This window comes from Lithobates pipiens, unplaced genomic scaffold (assembly GCF_037356315.1).
Source record: "Lithobates pipiens isolate NorthernLeopardFrog02 unplaced genomic scaffold, aLitPip1_a1.2 Scaffold_28, whole genome shotgun sequence".
In the NCBI taxonomy this organism is placed as follows: Eukaryota; Metazoa; Chordata; class Amphibia; order Anura; family Ranidae; genus Lithobates; species Lithobates pipiens.
Window position 1 is genome coordinate 44857534 of NW_027507789.1, and position 19654 is coordinate 44877187.

Sequence of the window (19654 nt, forward strand, 5' to 3'; positions counted from 1 at the left end):
AACTTTGTCCGACCGTGTGACCGTGTGTATGCAACAGTTTCGGACAAGATCCGTCGGACAAAATCCGATGGATTTGGTTGTCGGAATCTCCGACCGTGTGTACAAGGGCTAAGACTAGGATGTCATTAAAGTTAATGTGTGTGTAAAGGCAGGTGTCCCAATACTTTTGAAAATATAGTGTATGTAAATTTTGCATCTGAGAATCAGAAACAATTCTATACAAATTGTCACGGCTGGGGTAAACATGTCTGACAAACACAAAGATCAAAGACGATTCTATTTTACATGCTTTGGAATAGACACAAAATTGCGGCTGATTCCACTGCCTAATCTTTTTTGCTACTAAAAGGAAAAACATTACTAATTATGACACCTTTACATGATCTATAAACACGAGAAACACAGGAGGGTATCATCTTTTAAGCAATGGCTCTCCCACAGCTTTTGTACTTGTTGCTGAGCTGTTTTCCTGACTCCTCAATGCCGGATAATTATGACAGATGAATTCCTTACTGGCGCCTTGGCACCAATACATCGCCGCGGTGATGCAGTGGCTTCCTTAATCATGTGAGTCGTGTCTGTGTGAAATGATTTTTCCTATTTTTTCCCCGTAGGCTCCGCTAGGATATGGCGGCAGTATATTTTACTTTCCTTAATAGGCGGGTTAGTCCGGTGAATAAATAAATTGCCCCCTATTGCTCCGCAATCTGTTCTCATATGGCCTTTTGCTCAGTGACTGCGCAGCCTGGTTATCGCATAATGCTTTGCCGTCAACGCTCGAAAGTCTGGCTGTGCTCAGCAAGGTGCGGGTATGTTGTGCAGGGGCATTTCTCAGGATCATTAATGGCTGGCTCGCCAAGTAAAACTTTTGTTCTAAAAGCTTCAAAACCGGTAAAAGAATAAAATGTTGTACTTTCTCAGAAGTTGTGAAACTGCAAACACGTATCTTTGTCTTTCAAAATGTCAAAGCGTACTTCTCAACAGTCAAAATTTTGCACTGGTGTATTTATATAGTTAGGTCATTGGCTTGAAGAAGGAACCAGTAGTTCCGAAACGCGTCCCTCTCGCTGACGCCATTTCCAGGATTCATGCTCCACGCTGTCTCAGATGGCGCGATTGCTTCACCAGTGCTCCCAGAGCCTGGGGTGTTCACCTGCTGGGTATCCTGGGACCTTCTACTGCTGCATATCCTAATCCCTGGAAAGCTGTGATGATACACTGGGACCTCCTGATGCCGGATCACCTGCTTCATGCATCCATGTTATGCCTCTTGGAGATATTAAAAGTTTTAATTCTGTACTTAGAGGTGCATTTTTTCTTTCATCTGTTTTCTATTAGAGATTGCTCCCCTCTTTGAGTGCAGCCCTAAGTGTTTGAAGACAACTTCATCCATCCAATAAAGACACCTTCTGCCTGGTCCTGACATTCTGAGCGCCCTTGACATATGTTTTATCTGTATTTATCAAGTTATTATCTTGGATAAATATTGAAATTGTCAATTCAGTAAACTGCTCATGTTAGGGTCATTGCAAAAAAATCTAGGGGTACTGTTTGCAGCAGGCGGAAAAGAGGGTCAACCTCCATATGTGGGAAATCTTCTCTACATTAGGGGGTGGTTCACACTGGTCCGACTTCCAGAGCACAAGTTGTATAACATGTCAAAATCAATGGTTCCCTATAAGAGTGGTCTTAACTTGTCCTACAATGGCAGGAGTCAGCATAGGAGGAGGACCAGGTCGGCAGTGGAAAAGACAGCAGCGGTGGACAAGACAGCAGCAGTGGATAAGACCAGAGGAAGAAAACATCACCCAAGGGAGAAGACAACAGTGGAGGGAGAAGACTAGAAGAAGAACACATCACCGGAGGGAGAAGACAGCAGTGGAGGGAGAAGACTAGAGGAAGAACACATCACCAGAGGGAGAAGATAGCAGTGGAGGGAGAAGACTAGAGGAAGAACACATCACCGGAGGGAGAAGATAGCAGTGGAGAGAGAAGACTAGAGGAAGAACACCTCACCAGAGGGAGAAGACAGCAGTTTAGGGGAGAAGACTAGAGGAAGAACACATCACCGGAGGGAGAAGACAGCAGTGGAGAGAGAAGACTAGAGGAAGAACACATCACCAGAGGGAGAAGACAGCAGTGGAGGGAGAAGACTAGAGGAAGAACGCCTCACCAGAGGGAGAAGACAGCAGTTCGGGGGAGAAGACTAGAGGAAGAACACATCACCGGAGGGAGAAGACAGCAGTTTAGGGGAGAAGACCAGAGGAAGAACACCTCACCGGAGGGAGAAAACAGCAGTTTAGGGGAGAAGACTAGAGGAAGAACACATCACCGGAGGGAGAAGATAGCAGTGGAGGGAGAAGACCAGAAGAAGAACACATCACCGGAGGGAGAAGAAAGCAGTGGAGGGAGAAGAACGGAGGAAGAACACATCACCGAAGGGAGAAGAAAGCAGTGGAGGGAGAAGAACGGAGGAAGAACACATCACCGGAGGGAGAAGACCGGGGGAAGAACACATCTCCGGAGGGAGAAGACAGCATCGGAGAGAGAGGACCGGAGAAAGCACACACGTTGGAGCTATGACGGAGGACATTCTTAATTTTTAGGAAGGAATTGTTTTTATTTACACAACACTTTTTTGAGGGGTAAATGGGTAGGGGTATGTAATCCATACTCAATCACATGGGAGGGTGGGATCTGGGAACACCCAAAGCACCCCCACCTCCATGTTGAGGGCATATGGCCTGGTATGGTCCAGGAGGGGGGGGCTTGTTACCCCCCCCTTTTTTCTGACCTGCCAGGCTTCATGCTCGGATAAGGTTCTGATATGGATTTTTTTTTATTTGGTCAAGATTCATACCAGACTCAAAGAGCCTGGTATGGTCAAATCAAAGTTGCATCCCGTTCATTGAAGTCGCGTGGAAGTTGGACATAACGTTGCAAATTTGGATCAGAAGTCACCCGACTTCCATGTCAGAACAATGTGAACATAGAAGAGTAGGGATGAGCTTCGTGTTTGAGTCGAACGTACGTTCGACTCGAACATTGGCTGTTCGTCCGTTCGGCGAAATCCGAACATTTTAGTCCGTTCGCGTCAAATTCGTGTGCGATGGCGCAGTGCATTGCTGGCTCATGATTGGCCAAGCATGCACTGTGACCCCGCATGCTTGGCCAATCGCAGCGCCAGCAGCGAGGAGAGCCATGATTGGCCACAGGCAGGATGCCTGTGGCCAATCATAGCTCAGGCTGTGTAGTGCACGCCCCACACTATATAAGGCCGCCATCGCGGCGGCCTCGTGTAGTGTGATGGCGTCTGAAGCAGTGGGTGTTCTGTGTACCTTCAACACAGTACACACCGATCGTTTTCGGCCGATTTTTCTATCTTGCTGATGTGTAGTGGTTATTGTCTGTGCCCTGACCGCAGTATACACCGCTATATTCACCTCACCTATATAGCTAGTGATCTATCTTTTATAATAGAGCTTGCAGTCAGTAGTGTTAGGAGATAGTGCGTGCTGAGTTAGAGTAGGATTTTGCAATATCAATCAATTGGATCGCTCTGCAAATGCTGTCTCATGTACCCCTTAAATGGACAAAGCCTACTTGATCTTTATGCGCAGCCACTGCGCCCATCAAGCGCAGCCACTGTGCCTATCAAGCGCAGCCACTGTGCCCATCAAACGCAAGTACTGTGCTCATTAAACGCAGCTACTGGTGCCACTAGCGGCTGGTGCTCAAAATTTTTGGGAAGGCGCAAACAAACTGAAAAAAGAAAATCAATTGCGGCCATTGTGCCATCAAACTAAGCCACTGTGCCCATCAAGCCCAACCACTGTGTCTATCAAACGCAGCCACTGTGCCCATCAAGCGTAGCCCCTGTGCCCAGCAAGTTCAGCCACTGTGCCCATCAAATGCAACCACTGTGCCCATCAACCACAGCCACTGTGCCCATCAATTGCCACCACCGTGCCCATCAAATGCAACCACTGTGTCTATCAAACGCAGCCACTGTGCTCATCAAGCACAGCCACTGTGCCCATCAAATGCAACCACTGTGCCCATCAAACGCCGCCACTGTGCCCATCAAATGCAGCCACTGTGCCATCAAACGCAAGCCACTGTGCCCATCAAATGCTGCCATTATGCCCATGAAACGCAGCCACTGTGCCCATCAAAGGCAGCTACTGTGCCCATCAAGAGCAGCCATTGTGGCAACTACCATACCTATCAATTGCTGCCAGTATGCCCATCAATTTCTGCCAGTGTACCCATCAATTGCCGCTCCTGTACCCCATCAAATGCTGCCAGTGTGCCCATCATTTGCCGCTGCAACTGTGCCCCATCAAATGCTGGCAGTGTGTATCACCCCGGCACTTGCCTGTCTCGCAGCGGGTCAGTGGCGGTGTCCTGTGTGCTCCTTGATGTCTTCTTCCATCCTCTCTATCAGGCGTCCAATCACAGCGTCTGATGTTTCAGCCAATCAGGTGACAGATAACAGACCCGAGCACCTGATTGGCTGAGAGGTGGTTCAGTGTTAGCAAAGTGAATTCCTTCGCTTTGCTAACAAACAATTGAGTGAGCAGCAAACGCACAGCATTGCACCCGCTGTTCACCTTTTTGGGTGCCTATTAGAGTCTACGGCTCTAATCAGGTGCTTCCAAAAAAAAAAAAAAACATCACTATAATTCAGGTGCCCAGCGCCAGAAAAGGGGCCAGACACCTGAATAGGGGGTGTCAGCGGGGACTATAAATAGATTCATGCAAGGCATGAATCTATCTATGGTGATAGAGCGGTGACAGAAGAGAGGGGGCAGCGCTCCTGCGCCCTTTACGGACGCACTGCCACTGTATGTTATACTTTTCATTTAAAGCCCCTCTCAGAGATAAAATCCACACCCCTGCCTGTTGTAGCCACTTCCTATTGGATGGGCTATGGTAAAAAAAAGGTGGACGTCAGCAGAGAGGATTGGAGGAGACTGGTGGTCCCCTGGGTCGGTGGTACTCCTAACAGTGGGGATGTGGGATCTAGTTTGGGGATTTACGTGGGTATATCTGGCTTCACACAGTAAGGGGGAAAAGGCCTAATAGAAAAAGATAGTGGGTATTTAAGTCAAATAATGAAGAGGTAGAGAAAACATTTTGGGAGCCCAATGGATCCAGCAAATTATGCATTCTAATCAGGGGCGTAACTAGAAATCACAGGGCCCCATAGCAAAATGTTGTATGGGCCCCCCCCCCCACCCAGGGGCGGATCCAGATTCTAGTCTCGGGAGGGGCACTGATAGAAAATACTTTTATGGGGGCAATTTATTGGGGCAATGGCTGATGTTGGCGCTTCAATTATCACGGCACCATTTGTGTTATGCTGTCAGGATGATTGAAACACATTATTTCTATTATTGCATTGTTATAGAAAATTAAATAGTTCAACTCACCATAATGCAGAATCAGTGGGAGCCTCGAGTGTGTCACCTGCCACCAGATGCAGATTGTCACTTGTCACAAGTTGCGGATTGTCCACCTGCCACCCATTGTGGATTGTCCACTTGCCACGTGACCTGCCACACATTGCAAATCGTCCACTTTCCACGTCACCTGCCACACATTGGGGATTGTCCACTTGCCACGTCACCTGCCACACATTGCGGATTGTCCACTTGCCACGTGACCTGCCACCCATTGTGGATTGTCCACTTGCCACATCACCTGCCACTCATTTCAGATTGTCCACTTGCCACAAGTTGCAGATTGTCACTTGCCACACATTACAAATTGTCCACTTGCCATGTCACCTGCCACTCATTGTGGATTGTGCACTTGCCACGTCACCTGCCATACATTGTGGATTGTTCATTTGCCACGTCACCTGCCACCCATTGCGGATTGTCCATTTGCCACGTCACCTGCCACCCATTGCGGTTTGTCCACTTGCCACGTGACCTGCCACACATTGCGGATTGTTCACTTGCCACGTCACCTGCCACCTATTGCGGATTGTCCATTTACCACGTTACCTGCCACAAGTTTCAGATTGTCCACTTGCCACGTCACCTGCCACACATTGCGGATTGTCCACTTGCCACGTCACCTGCCACACATTGCGGATTGTCCACTTGCCACGTCACCTGCCACACATTGTGGATTGTCCATTTGCCACGTCACCTGCCACCCATTGCGGTTTGTCCATTTGCCACGTTACCTGCCACCCACTGCGGATTGTCCATTTGCCATGTCACCTGCCACCCATTGCGGTTTGTCCACTTGCCACGTGACCTGCCACACATTGCGGATTGTTCACTTGCCACGTCACCTGCCACACATTGCGGATTGTCCATTTGCCACGTCACCTGCCACAAGTTTCAGATTGTCCCCTTGCCACGTCACATGCCACAAGTTTCAGATTGTCCCCTTGCCACGTCACATGCTACACATTGCAGATTGTCCACTTGCCACGTCACCTGCCACACATTGCGGATTTTCCACTTGCCATGTCACCTGCCATCCATTGTGGATTGTCCATTTGCCATGTCACCTGTCACACATTGCGGATTGCCACTTTCCTGTTAAAGTCGCTCTGTTTGCCAGTCTGAGTCAGGCAGCAGAGAGAGGATGTAATCTCTGCTGCCTGCACAGTGAGTGAGAGCGGAGCTGGCAGTTTGCAGGGCGGGCGCCGGGCGGTGAGAGATGATGTCATCTCTCTGCCCCGCCACCCGCTGATTGGCCACCCACTAAGCCTCCCCGCAGCTTCCCCAACAACCCCCCGCCGCCGCCGAGTCACCTGGCTGTGTCCGCTCGTACAGTCAGTGTGACTGTACGAGCGCCGAGCGGACAGGGAGCTCCGCGGCTCACCTGCCGCCCGCTCACCGGGCCCTCTTCAGCTGCGGGCCCCGTAGCGACCGCACGGGTCGCTATGGTGGTAGTTCCGCCACTGATTCTAATTATTTTCCTATTGCATTCTTCTTTCTTTTCTCCAGTACCACTACATTAAACTCCCACTTAAATTAATATTTTATTGCTTCATAGGCAGAACAAATGTCATTTGTAATTATATGGCAGAGGTTGCAGTGTGGTGGCACCAGCACCAGTGCCTAAGGCCCAATTTTTCTGCCCTTGTTTAACAGGGGCGTTTAAGTACAATTTTTGATGCAATGCTTTGCAGCAGGGCTAATTCCTGCAATAAAAATAGAGTATATGGAAGAGGTTGCAGTGTGGTGGCACCAGCAGCAGTGCCTAAGGCCAAATTTTTCTGCCCCTGTTTAACAGGGACATGTAATTACAATTCTTGATATAATATTTCACAGGAGGGCCCCTTCCTGTGCCCACCCAGAGTAACGGTGAGGACCACAACCACCAAAGGTCAATTTTTCTACCACTGTTCAACAATGGCATGTAATTACAATTCTTGATATAATCATTCACAGCAGGGCGCTCCAGCGCCCACCAAGAGTCCCTTTGAGGGCTTACAATGTTGTGGCAAAACCAACACCTTGTTCCGCCATTTCTGCAGAGCATATAGGGCAGGCCCCTACTTTCAAACATCCAATTTACAAACATCTCCTACTTGCAAACGGAAGGAGACAACAGCAAGTGAGATGAAAAAAGATGGACGACAAAACAAATTATACAGGGGTGATAACCCTTCCCTATGTTTTCCAAAAAGCTTAAAAATATTTTTTTTGACTGGAGCTACACTTTAAAAATGTACCAGTTGAAAATTACAAACAGATTCAACTTAACACAACAAACTTACACAGTCCCTGTCTTGTTTGCACCGCCTGTATACTGCTGTTCTGAGTATATAGGGCCTGGGGGCCACACGCATTTCCTTTTTTTCATATGGGTACAGAGTTCCCCTTAATATGCGTACAAGACCCAAATAGGCTGGTAATGGGCAGGGAGGGCTACCCATGCCATTTTTCTCAATGATTTTCAACCATATTGCAGGAACCAGATATAACATTAAAACCGCAAGCAGTTTTAAATGGTGTTATTTCCGTTTAATGTCATTTTGTGCAGGGACTGTTCCAAACACGGGAAACACGTGGCACTTCACAGGCATACTACAGACACCCCCCAGGCACCATATTTAAAGGAATATTTCACTTTTTTTTTTCACTTTAATCGTCATTAAAATCAGTGCTCCCGCCAAAACGGCCGTTTTTAAAACTTTTTTTTGCATTGACCCATGTCCCCTGAGGCAGGAGGCAGGTCGCCAAACCCTTTTTAGGACAGTATCTTGCATATTAGCCGTTAAAATTAGCACTTTTCATTTCGAACGTTCGAGTCCCATAGACTTCAATTGGGTTCTAACGTTCATTCGAACTTGGGGTCCGTTCGAAAGTTCTGGTGCGAACCGAACCGGGGGGTGTTCGGCTCATCCCTATAGAAGAGGAGAAGCCAAGATCGCTGGAGCTGGGCCCCATAAGAGGCGGATCAGGACAGGTAGTAAACATTTTTATTTTGGGTAAAAAAAAGAGAACACAAGCCTTTAGCCTCGGTTCACACAGGACGCGGCACGACTTGCAGCGCCGCGACCTGCTGCGACCTCAGCGGCGACTTGCAAAACGACTCGAGTCGCTCCTATTAGAACGGTTCTGTAGTACAGAACGGGGGCGACTTGTCAGGCGGCGAAGTCGCCTGGACAAGTCGCCCCTGTGTGAACCGAGCCTTAGAATCAATTTAAAAACATTTCTTATATTTATTGAAGTACTCCAAACAAAAGCTGATCTACCCGCCCTATGGAACTATCGCATTTCACTCCATGTAGAGGCCTCTATGAATAAGTTCCAGATAGGTTTTTAATGGCTTCCTTTTTTTTCTTGCTTGGATGCGCTTAAAAAAAAGCTAAATGTGTTTTTAAATATACAAATATAGCTGGCTATTAATATTGATAAGTGATAACACTGTAGACTGTCAATATGCAGACTGATTGCCTTCAGAGATCAAGAAGGATTTTTTCACTCCTGTTGCAGAAAAGTGGATCATGCTTTATAAAGGGTTTTTTGCCTTTTTGTGGATCAACTGTGGGTTTAGCGTTCTGAAAATGTAAGGTTTTAACTTATTTGCCTCCTTCCTGATCAGGCCATTTTTTGCGATAGGGCACTGCATCGCTTTAACTGACAATTGCGTGGTCGAGTGTACTTTTTCCCTACAAATAGAGCTTTCTTTTGGTGGTATTTGATTACCTCTGTGGTTTTTATTTTTTGCGCTATAACCAAAAAAAGAGCGACAATTTTGAAAGAAACACAATATTTTGTACTTTTTTCTATAATAAATACCCCAAAATGTAAAAAAAAAATAATTCTTCATCAGTTTAGGCCAATATGTATTTTTCCACACATTTTTGGTAAAAAAAAATTGCCAATAAGCGTATATTGATTGGTTAGCGCAAAACGTATAGCGTCGACAAAATAGGGGATAGATTTATGGCATTTTTTTTTTTTTTACTAGCAATGGCAGTGATCAGCAATTTTTATTGTGACTGCGACTTTGCAGCGAACAGATCAGACACTTTTGACACTATTTTGGGACCAGTGACATTTATACAGCGATCAGAGCTAAAAAATAGCCACTGATTACTGTATAAATGTCATTGGCAGGAAAGGGGTCAACACTAGGGGGCGATCAAGGGGTTAACTGTGTTCCCTATCCTAGGTGTGTTCTAACTGTGGGGGAGATGGGACTGACTAGGGGAGGAGACCATTCGGTGTTCATGCTTAGTATGAACACACGATCTGTCTCCTCTCCCCTGAGAGAACCGGGATTTGTGTTTACATGCACAGATCCTGGTTCTCACTCTGTCATGAGTGATCACAGGTGCCCGTCGGTCATCGCACCCACCAGGCATGCGCATTGGCTCCGGGGACATGCTGCGGGAGCGTGTGCACCTGCTAACATGCTAAAGTGCCGATGTACAGCTACGATGGCTCACGCAGGGGAGCCAACCTAGATGAACTAGATGGATGTCTTTTTTTTAACCTGACTAACTATGTAACCTGCAGCAGTGTAACTGTGGTGGCTGGTCGGGAAGTGGTTGAATACATTTTTTCTTTTAGAAATGTCATTATTGCTACGGCACTGTTCTACACATCACACAGATGCGCCACTTTACAGGCAGACCCCCAGGCACGATATTTAAAGGAATATTTCATTTTTATTGTTTCACTTTAAGCATTATTAAAATGTTAGTAAAGCGCTGCTAAAACGAGCGATGCTTTACTGCCAACGCGGCCTCTGTGGGTAGCTTGGGGGCACCCTGATCCTGCTGTGGGTCACTGTGGGTGGCTTTGGGGCACCCTGGCCCTGCTGTGGGTCACTGTGGGTGGCTTGGGGGAACCCTGGCCTTGCTATGGGTGGCTTAGGGGCACCCTGGTCCTGTTGTGGGTCACTGTAGGTGGCTTGGGGGCACCTTGGCCCGGCTGTGGGTGGCTTGGGGCACCCTGCCCTTGCTATGGGTGACTTAGGGGCACCCTGGTCCTGCTGTGGGTCACTGTGGGTGGCTTGAGGGTACCCTGGCCTTGCTATGGGTGGCTTGGGGGCACCCTGATCCTGCTGTGGGTCACTGTGGGTGGCTTGGGGGCAACCTGGCCTTGCTATGGGTGGCTTGGGGGCACCCTGACCCTGCTGTGGGTCACTGTGGGTGGCTTGGGGGCAAACTGGCCTTGCTATGGGTGGCTTGAGGGCACCCTGGCCCTGCTGTGGGTCACTGTGGGTGGCTTGGGGGCACCCTGGCCTTGCTATGGGTGGCTTGGGGGCACCCTAGCCCTGCAGTGGGTCACTGTGTGTGTCTTGGGGGCACCCCGGCCTTGCTATGGGTGGCTTGGGTGCACCCTGGCCCTGCTGTGGGTCACTGTGGGTGGCTTGGGGACACCCTGGAACTGCTTTGGGTCACTGTGGGTGGCTTGAGGGCATCCGGGCCCTGCTATGGGTGGCTTGGAGGCACCCTGACTTTGCTTTGCATGGATTGGGGGCACCCTGGCCCTGCTGTGTGTGGCTTGGGGGCACCCTGGCCCTGCTGTGGCTTGCTGGTGGTGTGTCCTCCTCCTCTCCTCTTTCATTCCGGGCAGTTTGGTGAGTGAGGGAGGGACTCGGAAAGAGGGGGTGGCCTATCCAGGTGCTACTACAGGAAGCTGGTGCCCAGGCCCAGTGCACGTAGCAAAATGTAATGGCATTGTGTGGGCATGACCCATGCCTCCACGCACTAGGCCTGGTGCACTGGGTCTGCTTCAATGCTTTCTAGTTCCTTCCTGGGCTGGCTTCTACTGGACCTGATTCAGGCTGGACCGAGGGCCCCATACCTATGATCGTCTTGCCCACTGGGGCCCGACCCGGAGAAGATGTTCGCCACAGGCCAGGAAGTTCCAGTAGGCGGCTTCTGTGGTCAGGCCCTCACGTGCGCAACCGATCAATCCACCCCTGGTTGTAAATTCACTACAGGATGTTAGGAGATATGTTATGATTAAGCACAGTCTAGCGTGAAACGAGTTAACATTTGTTTGCAGCCCCTGTAACTGTGTTGTTGGTGGATTTAACTGCAGTAAAGTTTTCTACTTGGATTTCTGATCCCTGTGTGCAGCCATCCCATTTATTTGTTGAACTTTTTAGGATGTTAGGGGATTCTTTCATTTCTGGCAAATTAAGAATTTTTCTGTACTTCCAGAACTCCAACACACTTTACTTGTTAATGACACCCCAAACGCATCTTGCAAATGCAGCTTGTATATGGCCACCAAACTGCGTGGCACCACATCATATCATGCAGTTTGATGCAGTGCGATCTGAAAAAGTAGTGCTTGCACTACTTTTTGAGCAGTTCCATGCATTTGGCAGCCCATCTGAATGACGGGAACCAGCCCTTATGCCGCGTACACATGACCGGACTTTGACAGCAAAGGTCCGACGTAACGAATCCGGTGGACAATTCGATTGTATGCGGGCTCCATCGGACCTTTGATGTCCAAAAATCTGATGGACTTTAGAAATAGAACATGCTTCAAATTTTTCCACCGGCCCCAGTTCCTATGGAGAAATCCGCTTGTCTGTATGCTAGTCCGACGGACGAAAACTGACGCTAGGGCAGCTATTGGCTACTGGCTATGAACTTCCTTATTGTAGTCCGGTCGTACGTCATCATGTTCGGATCTGTCGGACTTTGATGTGATTGTGTGTGGCTAAGTCCATTCAACTCTGCCGAAAGTCAGTCGGGAAGACTGTCGGACCTAGGCTGCCGGAAAGTCCGGTCGCGTGTACGTGGCATTAGAGATATTAGCTCATAGCTTCTGGATATAAGACATAATGATTCTTCAATTATAAGGACAAATTTTATAGGTCTAATCAAATCCCATTTTTCTTGTATATGACACCAGCCGCAAGGGGCACGCTATAACAATTGGTGAGCAGAAATATAATAACATTCTGCCGGCATGACTCCATGTCTCCTGTGCATCAGCTGTGCTGACACATATCTGCTTCAGAGAAGACACGATTATTCAGCACCATAAACAGCTGATCCGTCTGTAACAGTAACAGCTCAGCTTTCAACAACACCCTTCATTACACTATCGGCTTGTTTGTCATTGCCTGGTGTTATTGCCTCCAGTACCTTGAGTACCTGAATACCTGTCACAGTTCATCTGAGTACCCAAGTACCTGAGTACCTGTCACAGTCCATATCATTACCTGAGTACCTGTCACAGTCCATATGAGTACCAGAGTACCTGAGTACCTGTCACAGTCCATATGAGTACCCGAGTACCTGTCACAGTCCATATGCGTACCCGAGTACCTGAGTACCTGTCACAGTCCATATGAGTACCTGTCACAGTCCATATGAGTACCGAATACCTGAGTACCTGTCACCGCCCTTCAGAGTACCCAAATACCAGTCATCAGCCCATCAAAGTACCAGAGTACCTATCTGTTGCCCATCAGAGTACCTGTCAGCAGGCAATCAAAGTACTTGAGTACCTGTCACCAGGCCATCAGAGTACCCGAGTACCTGTCACTAACCCATCCGTGTACCTGTCACCAGCCATCAGAGTAACCGAGTACCTGTCACCAGACCATCAGAGTACCCAAGTACCTGTCTGCAGCTCATCAAGTTACCCATGTATCGGTCTCCAGCCCATCAGAGTACCCAACTATCTATCTGCAATCCATCAGAGTACCCGAGTACCTGTTTGCAGCTCATGCCTAATAGAATATACATAGGGTTGTTTGCCTTCCAAAATGGGGTCATTTTGTGGGTAATTCTATTGTCCTGGTGCTCAAGAACCTTCAAAAGCGTGATAGTTAGAAATGATAGGAGGTGTAATTTATGCTCCTAGAACGCCTGAAGGTACTGCTTCAATGTTGGGTTTCTGTATGTGGCCAGGCTGTGTAAAAGTCTCACACATGTGGTATCACTATACTCGGAAATAGTAGGAGAATGTATTTTGGGGTGTGATTTTTGCTATATATGTGTTAGAAATATTTTATAAATTGACAACTTTGTGTAAAAAAAATTAGTTTTCATTTTTTTTCCACATTTTCCAAAAACGTCTGAAAAAAAATGAACTGTTCAAAAGACTCATTATGTCTCATAGATTATGCGTTGGGGTGTTTGCTTTCCAAAATTGGGTAATTTTGTGGGCATTTCCAGTTTCCTGGTGCTCCAGGTCCTTAAAAATTGTAATAGGTGGTTGAGAAATGAGATGTGTCCTTTATGCTCGTAGAACGCCTGAAGGTGCTACTTCTATGTTGGGCCTCTGTATGTGGCCAGGCTGTGTAAAAGTCTCACACATGTGGTATCGTCATACTCGGGAGGAGTAGCAAACTGTATTTTTGGGAGTAATTTGTTGTATGCATATGCTGAGTGTGAGACATAACCTGATAATATGACAATTTTGTAAAAAAATCTTAATTTTGCAAAGAATTGTGGGAAAAAAATTACAACTTAAAAAAACTCATCATGTTACTTACTTAATACCTTGGAATGTCTACTGTCTAAAAAGAGGTAATTTGGGGGGTATTTTGTACTTTTCTGACTTGTTAGTGTCTCAAGAAATGAGAATGGGTAGTGTTGCATGACTGAGTAATTGTCATTCAAAGTGTGAGAGTGCTGAAAACTGAAAATTGGTCTGGGCATGAAGGGGGTGCAAGTGCACTGTATTGAGATGGTTCCAGGGAAAAACAAGTCGGCTTCCATTTCTGACTTTTTTTCTGAAAATGCTATTTGTCTGGCTGTGATATTGATCCTCTGACTTCAGTATTTGTTATGTTGCTTTACCAGCCAAGATGATTCGTTGTTGGGGTACCAGAATATCATAATGGGATAATGGGGTGCTGGTGGAGGGGGCATGTCCACTCTGCACAATCAAAAAGCCTATATAGGCTCTAGGGAAAACAATGCAGAAAAATATACTGTAAATTTAAATAATGTTTTACACTGAGCTTTGTCCTACATATGTTAGGTTTTAACTTTTCTAATTGCCCTGGGTTTGCTTTTAACCTGCCAACATGGATGCTTTTGTAAATACTTTAATTGATATCATTCCTTTAGAACTCTCACAAATAGAAGAGAAGAATGTAAAAAATGTTGGGACACAAACATCAGATTAAAGCAATTTCATGAAAGTGCTGTCAATGGTTGCTCAGAGTCCCGCTGATACTATTCATGAAAAAGATGAAAGCGATAATAGCCTCCTTTTAAAAGACCATTGAGTTATCTAAGAAACTACTAAAGTATTCTCCATTTTGTATTGAATTTATTGTTGTATTGATCCAGTCTGGTCAGGACCAGCATTAAATGACTGTATACAGAGGCGGCTCTCTAATTAGGCAAATTAGGCGGTCGCCTAAGGCCTCCCACTCCCAGGGGCCTCGCGGCCGACCTAATTTGCCTACTGTGTGTGGGAGTGAATGTCCCCTGGTCAGCGTCCTCAGAGACTTTAATGCGGGGCAAAAGCCTGCCATATGCGCAACCAGGTTTTCCCCGGCCACTTGAGAACTGCCCGAGAGCTCATGAGTCATGATCCCGAGTGGCTGCATGTAGTCCCCTCCTCTGGCTCCTCCCCTTCTTCCGCGCTCTGAGGATATCCTTCTCCTACCATGTGCACTTGCAGAGAGAGCTCTGATAATGCCCGCAGCGGCTGAGCAGCTCCCTGATCAAATCCATAATGGAGCTGGCGCCTGCCGATCATCCAGGTCTCAAGGTACTGCACGACACTACCGGACACAAACAGCATCCCATGACTGGCGCCCAGAATATCACCGCTGCCGGCCACCTGCGACCTCACTCAGACACAGAGCAGTACACTGATGATATGTTTGCCGTTCAGCATATGATGCCACCTACTGACCCCTGTCATCATTATCCTGTTCCTGGGCCTGGCATACTATCATCATACTTCTTATCATCCCCCCTGCACTCCTCTGCCAGCTTCCTACATCCATACCCCTTGTCATCTTCAGCCCTCTGCACCCCTCTGCCAGGTTCCTTCCACCCACCCCACCCCCTGTCATCTTCATTCCCTCTGCCAGCTTCCTACCACCCCCTGTCATCTTCATTCCTTCTGCCAGCTTCCTACATCCCCACCCCCTGTCATCTTCACCCCCGTGTACCCCTTTGCCAGCTTCCTACCCCCCCACCCCTGTCATCTTCATCCCCCCTGCACCCCTCTGCCAGCTTCCTGCCACCTCCCCCCTGTCATCTTCATCACCCCTGCACCCCCCTGCCAGTTTCCTACCACCCCACTCCCTGTCATCTTTATCCCCTCTGCCAGCTTCCTACATCCCCCACCCCTGTCATCTTCATCCCCCCGCACTCCTCTGCCAGCTTCCTACCACCCCACCCCGTTATCTTCATCCCCCTGCACCCCTCTGCAAGGTTCCTACCACCCCACCCCCCTGTCATCTTCATCCCCTCTGCCAGCTTCCTACATCCCCACCCCGTCATCTTCATCCACCCTGCACTCCTATGCAATCTTCCGACCAGCCCACCCCTGTCATCTTCATCCCCCTTGCACCCCTCTGCCAGGTTCCTACCAACCCCTGTCGTCTTCATCGCCTCAGCATCCTTCTGCCAGCTTCTGTCATCTTCATCCCCTCTGCACCCCACTGCCAGCTTCCTACTCCACCCCCTGTCATCTTCACCCCCTGTACCCCTCTGCCAGCTTCCTACCACTCCAACCTCTCTCATCTTCATCCCCCTGTACCCCATCTTTGAAATCCTATAACTCACCCCCTGTCATCTTCATCCCCCTGCACCCCTGCTAGCTTCCTTCCACCCAACCCCCTGTCATCTTCATCCCCTCTGTCAGCTTCCTACATCCCCATGCCCTGTCATCTTCATCCCCTCTGCCAGCTTCTTACCACCCTACCACCTGTCATCTTCATCCCCTCTGCCAGCTTCCTACCATCCCAGCCTCTGTCATCTTCATCCCCCCTGCACTCCTCTACCAGTTTCCTACCACCCCATCCCCTGTCCTCTTCCTCCCCCTTGCACCCTTCTGCCAGGTTCCTACCAACCCCTGTCATCTTCATCGCCTCAGCATCCTTCTGCCAGCTTCTGTCATCTTCATCCCCTCTGCACCCCACTGCCAGCTTCCTACTCCAACCCCTGTCATCTTCACCCCCTGTACCCCTCTGCCAGCTTCCTACCACTCCAACCTCTCTCATCTTCATCCCCCTGTACCCCATCTTTGAAATCCTATCACTCACCCCCTGTCATCTTCATCCCCCTGCACCCCTCTGCCAGGTTCCTACCACCCAACCCCCTGTCATCTACATCCCCTCTGTCAGCTTCCTACATCCCCATGCCCTGTCATCTTCATCCCCTCTGCCAGCTTCCTACCATCCCAGCCTCTGTCATCTTCATCCCCCCTGCAATCCTCTACTAGTTTCCTACCACCCCATCCCCTGTCCTCTTCCTCCCCCTTGCACCCTTCTGTCAGGTTCCTACCACCCCCTGTCATCTTCATCCCCCCTGCACCCCTCTGCCAGCTTCCTACCACTCCACCCTTGTCATCTTCACCCCCTGTACCCCCCTGCCAGCTTTCTACCACTCCACCACCTCTCATCTTCATCCCCCTGTACCCAATCTCTGACATCCTATCACCCCACCCCCTATCATTTTCAACCTCCCCCAGTACCCCTCTGCTAGCTTCTTTCCACCCCACCCCTTGTCATCGTCACCCCCCTGTACCCCTCTTCCAGCTTCCTACCACCTCACCTACTATAATCATCATCATCATCATCCCCACACCCTACTTCTGACATCCAACCACCCTGCCCCCTGTCATCAACATCCCCATCACCCCCGTGTACCCCACCTCTAGCATCCAACAATCTATCCCCATCTTCATCCCCCCTGTTCCCCACTATCATTATCCTCCCCCTCTGCTGAAATCCTACCACCCCACCCCCTGTCATCATTACCCTGTACCCCACCTCTAGCATCTTACAACCCTGCCTCCTGCCATTATCATCCACATCCCTCTTGTACCCCACCTCTGGCATCCTATCACCCTACCCCCTATCATTATATGGGAGATATCTCAGCCTCTCACCCCAATGCTGCCACCATCAACCTAAACTGTATCCTGTATCCTGCCATCCAACCAACAGTACCCCAACAATTGCGTCACACACCACAATACTGCTCTGCCACCCAGTGAGCAGTAATGATGCGCTGTAACTCCTTTCAAACAATCAGTGATTATTAATAATGTGCAATAACCTCTAGCAACCAGAGTGATAATGATAAGCAGTAACCTATAGAAACCAATCAGTGAGCAGTAATGATGTGCAGTAACCTACAGCAACCAATGGGTAAGCTGTAATTATGTGCAGTAACCTCTAGCAACCAATCAGTGAGCTTGAAGCAATTAGTGAGTGTGAACCAGATCTTTATGTTTACATTATTAACGTGTTTTTTTTAAGATAATTCTCATCAGCTGCAGGCAATAGCAAGCTCTACCGCCATCCTAGCCTTCACCCAAAGCCAGAACCAGAATCCAACCAACAGTACCCCAACAATTGCGTCACACACCACAATACTGCTCTGCCACCCAGTGAGCAGTAATGATGTGCTGTAACCCCTTTCAAACAATCAGTGATTATTAATAATATGCAATAACCTCTAGCAACCAGAGTGATAATGATAAGCAGTAACCTATAGCAACCAATCAGTGAGCAGCAATGATGTGCAGTAACCTACAGCAACCAATGGGTAAGCGGTAATTATGTGCAGTAACCTCTAGCAACCAATGAGTGAGCTTGAAGCAATTAGTGAGTGTGAACCAGATCTTTATGTTTACATTATTAACATGTTTTGTTTTTTTAGATAATTCTCATCAGCTGCAGGCAATAGCAAGCTCTACCGCCATCCTAGCCTTCACCCAAAGCCAGAACCACATTGCAAGGCAGGAGTTGTAGTTCTCCACACCACACACTGGACTTGGCCCTCCAGTGCCTGCGCTCTGCAGAGACTACAACTCCCAGGATGCACTGCAGGGCACCCAAAGCGAATGCGTCAGCTTCTCCTGCTTGTAGTAGAGGACAGAGTAGTGTATAGAGGGATTATCTGTCTGAATTCTGTCTGTGGCTCTAGTGTTTGGTGGGTGCTGCAGCAATGTGGCGTTATGTTGTATCATGTCTGCAGTCTCTGACCATCCCTTGTATCATGTCTGCGGCCTCTGACCATCTCTTGTGTCATGTCTGCGGCCTCTGACCATCTCTTGTGTCATGTCTGCGGCCTCTGACCATCTCTTGTGACATGTCTGCGGCCTCTGACCATCTCTTGTGTCATGTCTGCGGCCTCTGACCATCTCTTGTGTCATGTCTGCGGCCTCTGATCATCTCTTGTGTCATGTCTGCGGCCTCTGACCATCTCTCGTATCATGTCTGCGGCCTCTGATTATCTCATGTCTGTGGCCTCTGATTATCTCTTGTATCATGTCTGCCGTCTCTGACCATCTCTTTTATCATGTCTGCGGTCTTTTCTGCAGCAATTTCTATCACTCAAATATTTTTTTCAGTTATGGGAGTGAGTGGGGCCTCATGTCTAAGGTTTGCCTAAGGCCTCACAAAGCCTAGAGCCGCCTCTGACTGTATAGGTACAGATCTAGAATTCTGGTCTGTCTACAACTAAGCAAACTTCTAGTTTCTACCTGAAAAAGGCATAATAATCATATTGGCGTTAGGATGATGGTTGGGTTGTTTGAAAGTTTAACTTGCAACTAGAATCAAAGCATTAGTTCAGGAGTAGAAAAATTGGGTTAAGAGCTGATGAACAGTAAGCCCTTGTACACACGGTCGGAGATTCTGACAACCAAATCCGTCGGATTTTGTCCGTCGAGTTATGTCCGACGGATCTTGTCCAAAACTGTTGCATACACACTGTCGGACAAAGTTGTCGGAAAATCCGATCTTTTTAGAACGTGATGACGTAATTTCGTTACGATGGGACTACGTTCAGGCTAGTAGCCAATAGCTTTGATGTAGGAATTTGATCTGAGCATGCGTGGCACTTTGTCCGATCGGAATTTTCTACACATGATCGGAGTATGTCCGATCAAGGCATTTTGTCGGAAAATATATATGGCAAGTTGGAAAAGTTGGTCCGACGGATATTCCGACAGAAACATTCCGATGCAGACCACACACAGTCGGAATA